Here is a 9,675-nt window from a genome sequence, read left to right on the forward strand (position 1 = left end):
TTTTCCTTGTAACGTAATATTATTTTTGACAAAATCTAATGATTTGTAATTCACAATAAATCGAATTCTCTCCAAACCTAAAAAGCAATGTTTTATCTACTGAATTAGTTATGACTTCATTTTAGAGAATAAATTTTTACAGTAATAATTATATTAATGAAATAGAAATGAACTCAATTTTTAAATGCAGAAATGACACTCGGTATGAATCTTTTTAGATCATATATAAAAGTTGGAATAATACCTGTTTGCAACAATTAATCATTGAGATAATTTATGTCGAAAATAATATGTGAATGTGGCAACAGCCCTTTTCCTTTTTCATATTCTGGCAACATCAAAATAAACACACGACTGTACTTCTTTCGATTTAGATGAGTCAGTTAGGTCACAGACCATTGAAATATAAACGTGCTTTATATATAATTAAAAATACCAGTATACTTTTATTCTAAAGTTCCCACTTCCTCATCCCAATTATCAAGAGGTTATGGGACCAGGTCGCGTTTTTGTAATGCGTGGGTGTAATTATTAAAGTATCAAAAAAATACTCTGTGTATAGTGTTCTAAAATCTCGTTACTACGTGTGACAGTGAAAAAGAACAAAAACTAAAGATGAGTGGACAAGGTTTATATAGTATCGATAAACTTGATGGTGAAAATTACGCAATATGGTCAGTGCAAATGAAGAGCGTCTTAGTGCATGTCGATCTATGGCCTGTAACCTGCGGAAAAACCATCAAGAGAGAAGATTCTACTCCCCAACAAATTCTAGAATTTGATCGAAAGGATTAAAAAGCACTAGCCACCATAATGCTAAGTGTGAAATTATCGGGAATAAACCTGATAAAAAATTTCGATACTTCCGAGGAAGCGTGGGACAAACTTAAGAAAGTCTACAAACCGAAAGGCCCCGCAAGAAAAATTATGCTGTTTAAAAAACTACTTCGTCTGAGTGTCACCGAAAGTGCAGATATACAAAAATATATCAATGATTTTTCTGATATAGTGGAAAAATTAAAAGAAATCGATATGAACATTGATGAGGATTTTTTAACTATTCTTCTACTTTCGGGTCTCGGAAAATCATTCGAGGGTTTTGTCATCGCGATCGAAACACGCGATAATTTACCAAGTCTCAACGATTTGAAAATAAAACTTATTGAAGAAGGAGAAAGACAGAAAGAAAACAGTGACTCAACTTCAGAAATACAACAAGTGTTTGTGTCTCGCAATCAAAAGAGTGACCAAAAGCAAGATTCGTACAAGAATTCAAAAGGAAATAAACACAGAAAATGTTATAAATGCGGTAAACTCGGACATATAGCTACTAATTGTAAGTGTAGTGAAAATAAAAGTGAAACTAAGAAAGAAAAAGAGAAAGATAAAGATAAAAATAAAATTTATACTATTCTTGCCTCAACTCTGAAAAATAATAAACTGACTAAAAGTATGTGGTGTATTGATAGCGGTGCTACTAGTCACATGTGTTGTGATAAATCGTTATTTATTAAATACAAAGACCATAAAGAGAAAATCTTACTCGCGAGTGAAAAATACATATTCTCCGATGGTATCGGAACCGTGTGCTTAATTGCAGAAAATTATCGTCATGAATTACAAAATGTTTTGTACGTGAAAGATTTACAAACTAATTTTATTTCAGTGTCGAAAGCTCTTGAGAAAGGCTCCAAAGTAAATTTCGAGAAAAAATACGCGTTTTTAAAGGACGAAAATAACTCGATAATCATGAAAGCAAAAGAATGTGATAATTTGTTTATTGCCGACATTACAACGAATCAATGTTTGTATTCTGATGCGAAAAATAGTGAGATGATAAAATGGCACAATCGGTTAGGACATTTAAACTTTTTCAGTTTAAAAGAAATGTCGTCTAAGAATATCGTGCATGGATTAAAATTATCCGAAAAAATTACGAACGCGGAAAACGCTGTGTGTATAACTTGCGCGAAATGTAAAATTAGTGTAAAACCTTTCCCCAAAAAATCGCAAAATCGAGCAAACGAAGTTTTAAGTTTGGTGCACACTGACATTTGTGGTCCGGTTAACAAAGCATCAGCAGGTGGTGCACGTTATTTTGCAACTTTTATTGACGATTATTCGCGTTACACATTCGTATATTTTTTGAAAACAAGAGATCAAATCTTTGACGCTTTCAAAGATTTTGTTAATTTTGCCGAAAAACAGTGCGGAAAAAAGTTAAAAGCTATTCGAAGTGATAATGGTAAAGAATATCTTAGTCGAAACTTCGAGGATTTCTTAAAAACAAACGGCATCAAAAGACAACTAAGTGTTGCATACACCCCACAACAAAACGGCGTGGCGGAACGAGCCAATAGGACCCTTGTAGAGATGGTAAGGAGTATGTTGATACATTCCGGTATGGATGAATCTTCTTGGGCAGAAGCCATTCGGACAGCAACATATTTGAGGAATCGATGCGCAACTAGGACATTGGTTTAAAAAACATCATATGAAGTATGGACAAATAAAAAGCCTACGGTTTCCCATCTTAGAATTTTCGGAGCAGGAGCAATTGTTTTAAATAAAAAACAAAACAAGAAATTTAGAGCAAAAGGCGAAGAACATATCCTGGTTGGTTATTCGTCGACAGCTAAGGCTTATCGTTTATTTAATCCGGAGACGAAGAAAATTATCGAAAGTAGAGAGGTTATCTTCCTTGAGGATCAACTTATAAAGAAAAGAAATCACACATCTGAAAAAGAACTCCGTGATGAAACATAAATTTTTGAATTCGAAAATGTTGTTAGTGAAAGTGAAAGTGCTTCAAAAAATATTGACTTTGTGCTAATTGAAAATGAAGACCCTTCTGAAGAAGAAAACAAGACGGAAATATCTAAGGAAATGAATTCCGAAAATGATTTCGAAAGTGCAAAAGAAGAAGATTCTGAAACTTATGCGGAAGCTGTTGTGTATGGTCCAGGACGTCGAAAAAAAATCAAAACCGGAAAACCAGGACGACCAAGGTTGGAGAAAGTCCCCATTCAATTAAAAAAACAAAAGAAACATAATACGCTGAATGTATTAAGAGCAGAAGATATAACAGTTCCTGAAAATTTGAAGGATGTTAAATCTTCACAAATGAGTGAAGAATGGCTAACATCTATGGAGAAAGAAATGTCAGCATTAGAGCATAATAAAACTTGGGAGTTAGTCGACTTACCTGAAAATAAAAAGCCCATAGGCTGTAAATGGGTTTTTACAGTAAAATCTGATAAGGATGGATGTGTAGAACGACTTCGTGCCCGCTTAGTTGCAAAAGGATATGCCCAAAAATACGGCATAGATTATCTGGAAACATTCTCCCCTGTTATCAGATATTCATCGGTAAGAATGCTGATAGCGCTTGCAGCGGAACATCAATTATTTTTACACCAAATGGATGTGTCATCTGCGTACCTGAATGGAGAGCTGACAGAAGATGTTTATATGAGACAACCGGAAGGATTTATTAGTGAGGAATATCCGTATCGAGTGTTAAAATTAAAAAAATCTTTATACGGATTAAAACAAAGTGGACGCGAGTGAAATACAAAGTTGGATGCAGTGTTAAAAAAGCTCGGGTTTTCTCCGTGTATCAGTGAACCGTGTCTTTATAAATGCAACACAAATGGCAAATTAAATTTCATTGCAGTCTAACGTCGATGATTTTATTTTTGCGAGTTCATGCAAAGATGATTTGCTAAAAATAAAAAATGCTATTGCGAAGGAATTCGAGATAGTCGATGGTGAAAAATTAAAGTACTTCCTGGGGATAGAGGTGGAACGTGAAGGAGAAACTGGCAGTATCACCTTGGGACATAAACAGTATATTGAAAATCTTCTTCGACAATGGAACATGTCAACGTGTAAAAGTATTTCTACACCTTTAGAAGCAGGTTATCAAGTCCATTGTGATGCTGAAAATTGTAAGAAAGTTGATGAGAAAAATTATCAATCTTTGATTGGATCTTAAATGTATCTGGCAATTACAACAAGGCCAGATATTCTTCACTCGGTTGCAAAACTCGCTCAGCGCAACGTAAATCCTCATAGAGAACATGAAGTAGCAGCTAAACGAATACTGAGGTATCTACGAGGAACAGCTGATATGAAATTACACTACAGAGCAACTGGAAAACCTATATACGCTTATGTGGATGCAGATTGGGCCAATGATGCCGTCGACAGAAAATCTTATAGTGGTAATGTCTTTATCTGTGCCGGGGGTGCTATATCATGGGAATCTAAAAAACAAAGTGTAGTGGCCTTGAGTAGTACGGAAGCTGAATATAATTCGCTTTCCATGGCAGCAAAAGAGGCAAGTTACATAAAACAATTACTTAACGAAATGGGTTTCAAAAATGTAAAAAGTTTGTTATTATATTGTGACAACCAAAGTGCTCACAGTCTTGTGAAAAATCCGATCCTGCATGGTCGTAGTAAACATATTAATATCAAATATCATCACATTAGAGACTTATATAAAAAGGAACTCATTAAAATCGAATATGTATCAACTAGTGAAATGGTACCGATGTATTAACAAAAAACTAACATCGAAATAAACATGTAAAATGTGTGAATAAAATGAGTTGCTATTAGTCACATATTTTTTTTATTGATGCTGTTGAGGAGGAGTGTCGAAAATAATTTGTGAATGTGCCAACAGCCCTTTTCCTTTTTCATATTCTGGCAACATCGAAATAAACACACGACTGTACTTCTTTCGATTTAGATGAGTCAGTTAGGTCACAGACCATTGAAATATAAACGTGCTTTATATATAATTAAAAATACCAGTATACTTTTATTCTAAAGTTCCCACTTCCTCATCCCAATTATCAAGAATTTATAAATGTCCAATTTGTTACAAATTCTATTTAAAACTTGTTTGAATATTGATTAAACCTTTTTTTCATTTTGTCAAATTATTTTTTCATACAATGTGAACTTTTACGAAATTTAATACTGCATATTTCTTTAGGAATCGAAAGTTTGTATAACCTAAAAACAATGTTTATGAATCTGTGTTTTTAATAAATTTAATATTTTTTAATTAATTTATGACAAAATTATAATATTAAAAATTAAATTTTAATGTAATGTTTAGGTGTACATTATGTAAATTAATATAAACTAATTTGTAAGCAATATTTCGTATTTTTAATTGTTTTTAAATTCGGCGCGATAAGAGACACGGACCTCTCCTTTTCGGAAGCGACATCTATATCTTCATTATATGCAGATCGTGCAGATCTGATTGTAAAACGATTCAGTCTTAAAGGAGCCATCCTTGAATAAAGAACTCTCTTTTATAATTCAACCACGAGCTTTTATTTCTCTAGTCCCTAATCCCAACGCTTACAGCTTCAGAAGTGGGATAGCGAGGGGACTAGAGCCGGGAAGTAGAGAAAAGTGTGCTATTGCCGAGAGTACGAGATTTACGCGTTTAACGAGACGAGAAATAGGTTCGCGAAGCAACGAGTGCCGCTTTGTGGGAGAGCCTAATCGTTTTTCGCAAAATCACGAAATCGAGTCGAGTTTTTAGCAAAGGAGTGCTAACGTGTGAACTAAAGTGTAAAGTAAAGAGTCACGGGACTCTGAGAAATCTAATTAATCGGGAAATACAATTCTATCGTACGAGAACGCGATAAAACGGGTAGAACAAAGAAAACCATTGCGCATAGCGTGTGCGCAGCTTGGGTTAGCGGCGCGAGTGCAAAAAATTCAAAAATTCCTAGTGTAGTGTTACCAATCGAACTAGTGAAGCCAGACCGTGAGAGTTGGCAATCGTGTTACGAGTGAAGTTGCTTCATTGTTTATAATTTGGTGTGTAAAGCTGGCAGACGAAGCGAATTGTAATCTGTGCAGCGAAACGCCAACTAAAGTGAAACAAAGTGAGGAAAGTTTGTTGAAATCGAGACGCAACTTGTTGAACTCATTCGAAGTGGAAATGTCGGATCAAGGAGAAAATAACGATGAAACTAATTCGCAAGCGGGCGAAAATAACTAGTCCGATGGAGAAGGGTCTGCAAATGGCCACGATCGAAATGCATTGCAGCCTGCATTGCTTAACGTACAAGACATCGTGACGGCGACCACACGAGCTGTCATAGAAGCGTTGAGGATAGCTGACCGCATCACACCCGAAAGAGAAGTCCAAAATGGTCGAGTTGATACACACAATACACCAAAACATAGCGAGATAGGAGATTTGATTCCTTGTTATGGTGAGGAAAAAGATGACGACGTCGAGAAGTGGATCCGCAGAGTCGATGAGGTCCAGGCAGCATATAATATGACAGATGGGATAATAAAGCTTCAAGCTTCAAGACGTTTGAGGAAACGAGCACTCGAGTGGTATAATAACACTCCGGGAATAGTTGCCAAAACATGGCCGGAGTTAAAAGAAGAATTAATTAAAGTGTTTAGAAGCAGGGAAGATCCATTGACCCGTACCAAAAAGATGGAAGCGCGAATGTGGAAGGTGGGCGAGAAATTCTCCTCCTACTTTCAGGACAAGCTGAAACTCCTGAATCGTTTGGACTTGTCACAAGAAATTTCAATAGAATACATGATAGAAGGGATACCCGATTTCTTGTTAAAATGTCACGCACGGGCTGGGAATTATCGCACGTTGGTTGATTTGCTGGATGGGATGCAGCGCATAACCAGGAACGAGGCAAGAAGGGATACGAAAAAACCTAGTGGTCCCAGACAAGGTGCATTCGCTTTGAGTTCGAAATATGTCAGAAATGATAAATTGGATGAGACAAAATCTACACCAAGTACCAGAGTGAGATGTTACAGGTGTCACGAATTTCGACATCTTTCGACGGAATGCACAAACCCTGAGAAAGACCGAGGAGCTTGTTTCAAGTGTTCGAAAACAGGCCACCAGGCGCGGAACTGCCCAACGAAGTCAACGAGAGCAACAGGAGGTGTTTCAACTTCAAGTGGAACAAATTTTAACGAGGATACAGTGGCTTTTATTAACACGACATCGAGAGGAAATTCAACAGAGGACATCGTCAACATACCGACTCTACCCATGGAGAAGAGGACGCCGTTGGTCGAGCCGAGTTCGACAGATACTGTTCTGCTGTGTAACGAGATAGACGATAAGTATTACTTCGAAGCATTGGTTGATAATGGTAGCCCTATTTCATTGTTGAGAGAGAATGTTTTTAATCGACATTTTCATAATTGTGAATATGTGAATGAATGTGAAAAAATAAATACGTATGCCGGAATTAATTCTTCCCCTTGGAAAATACTCGGATTTATTGATGCGAATATAAAAATTCAACAATTGGGCGATAAAGTTATAACTATGTTTTTTGCAGTGGTACCAGACTCGACGATGAGTCATGACGCGATTTTAGGGCGCGATTTTCTAAATAAAAAGGGAATTACTTTCATTAGAAAAGAACGAGTAGATTTGAGATACGAAATTCCGGAAAACGACGTCACGTCAATTAATTTAGTCGAGGAAATAAGCGAGAAATGTGATTTAACGTCAAGTATAATTGGGGACGAAATGTCAAGTGAACATAAAGATTTGTTGCAAAATTTAATTGATAATTATCTCGAAAAATTAGAAAATCCGGAACCGATGGATTTTGAGATGGAAATAAAATTGAATTCAGACGAACCGTTTTATTTTAAACCGCGACGATTATCATGGGAAGAAAAAAATTAAATTACGCGAAATCATTGAGAAACTTTTGAAACTTGGGTATATTCGAGTAAGCAAATCTAACTATAGCAGTCCGATTGTTTTGACACGAAAAAAGAATGGCGAGTTGCGCCTCTGTATTGACTATAGAGTACTTAACAAATTAATAATTCTAGAGCATTTTCCGTTACCACTCATTGACGATTTAATCGATTTACTTCAAGGTAAAACTTATTTTACAAAACTTGATCTTAGGGACGGGTTTCACCACATCAAGTTAAGCGAAAATTCGATAAAATACACCGCATTCAGTACTCCGGAAGGACAATACGAGTACTTGAGAATGCCATTCGGGCTTGTAAACGCACCGTCTTATTTCCAGAGATACCTGAGTATGATTTTCCACGACTTAATTTCCAAAGGTTTACTTCTTATGTATTTAGATGATTTTTTAATCGCTACGAAAACGTTGAATGAAAACTTCGAGATTTTGAGTGACGTGTTAAATTTAATGTCAAAAAATGGATTACGGTTAAGAATTGATAAATGTGTCTTCGGTGTAACTAAAATAGAATATCTTGGTTATGTAATCAGTGAAAATAAGGTCGAGCCGAGTCACGACCATGTGAAAGCTTTGTCAACATATCCAATTCCGCGAAGTGTGACACAAGTGCAAAAATTCTTAGGTTTAGTGGGATTTATCAGAAGGTTTATTCCGAACTTTTCAATTGTCGCCAAACCGTTGTACGACTTACTCCGAAAAAATGCTGAGTTTGTTTTTGGTGAATCTCAGATGCATGCGTTTGAAACTTTAATCGAGAGAATGATTACGAAACCAGTGTTAGCAATTTATAATCGAGACGCGTATACCGAGTTACACACCGACGCTAGTAGTCTAGGTTTCGGCGCGATTCTCCTTCAAAAACAATGTGACAATCAGCTACACCCGATTTATTATTATAGCAAGCGAACGACGAAGCAGGAGGAAAACTATCATAGTTACGAATTGGAACTCCTCGCGATTGTGTACGCGATAAGAAAATTCCGTGTTTATCTTTTAGGGACAGATTTTGTAATCAAGACTGACTGTAGCGCTGTTAAGTTAGCTTTAGAAAAGAAAGAAATAAATTCACGAATTCAACGATGGGCTTACGAGCTACAAATTTATAAATATAAAATCGAGCACCGACCGTCAGAACGAATGCGTCATGTAGACGCCCTGAGCAGAGAAATATATGTTATTAATCCGCTTACATTCGAACAGGAATTAACGTACAAACAATTATCTGATCCTGCGTTAAAAGATCTACGAGATTCTCTAGAAATTTGTGAAAGCGAAAAATACGAAACTCGCAATGGATTATTGTTTCGGAAGTGGAAGGGTGATGTATTATTTTACGTTCCAGAACGAATGATCAGTCAAGTGATTCGAACATGTCACGACGACATTGGGCACGTAGGGGTCGACAAAACCGTGGAGTTAATTCTTAGAGTCTATTGGTTTCCCGATTTACGTAAAAAAGTAAAAGAATATGTGGGAAATTGCTTAAAGTGCATTACTTATTCAGTTCAAACAGGGAAAAGTAAGGGCGAATTGCATTTGTGGGACAGGACAAAACGTCCTTTTGAAGCCAGTTTTGTTGACCACTACGGTCCCCTGAAAAATGCGCCTCTAGGGTACAAACATGTTTTATTGATTATTGACGGATATACGAAATTTGTTGTATTTTATCCCGTTAAGTCGACCGAGTCCAGAGAATCTATTAACAAATTAAAAGAATATTTTCACCATTATGGTAAATCGAGATTTCTAGTTTCTGACCGAGGGACGTGTTTTACCTCAGAAGAATTCTCTGAATTCGTACGATCTTATGGTGTGAAACATGTAAAAATAGCAGTAGGAACTCCGAGGGCCAATGGCCAAGCAGAAAGGGTTTTTCGTTTCTTGAGATCGACATTGGCGAAAATAGGTG

This window comes from Leptopilina heterotoma, unplaced genomic scaffold (genome assembly GCF_015476425.1).
Source record: "Leptopilina heterotoma isolate Lh14 unplaced genomic scaffold, ASM1547642v1 Lhet_430, whole genome shotgun sequence".
In the NCBI taxonomy this organism is placed as follows: Eukaryota; Metazoa; Arthropoda; class Insecta; order Hymenoptera; family Figitidae; genus Leptopilina; species Leptopilina heterotoma.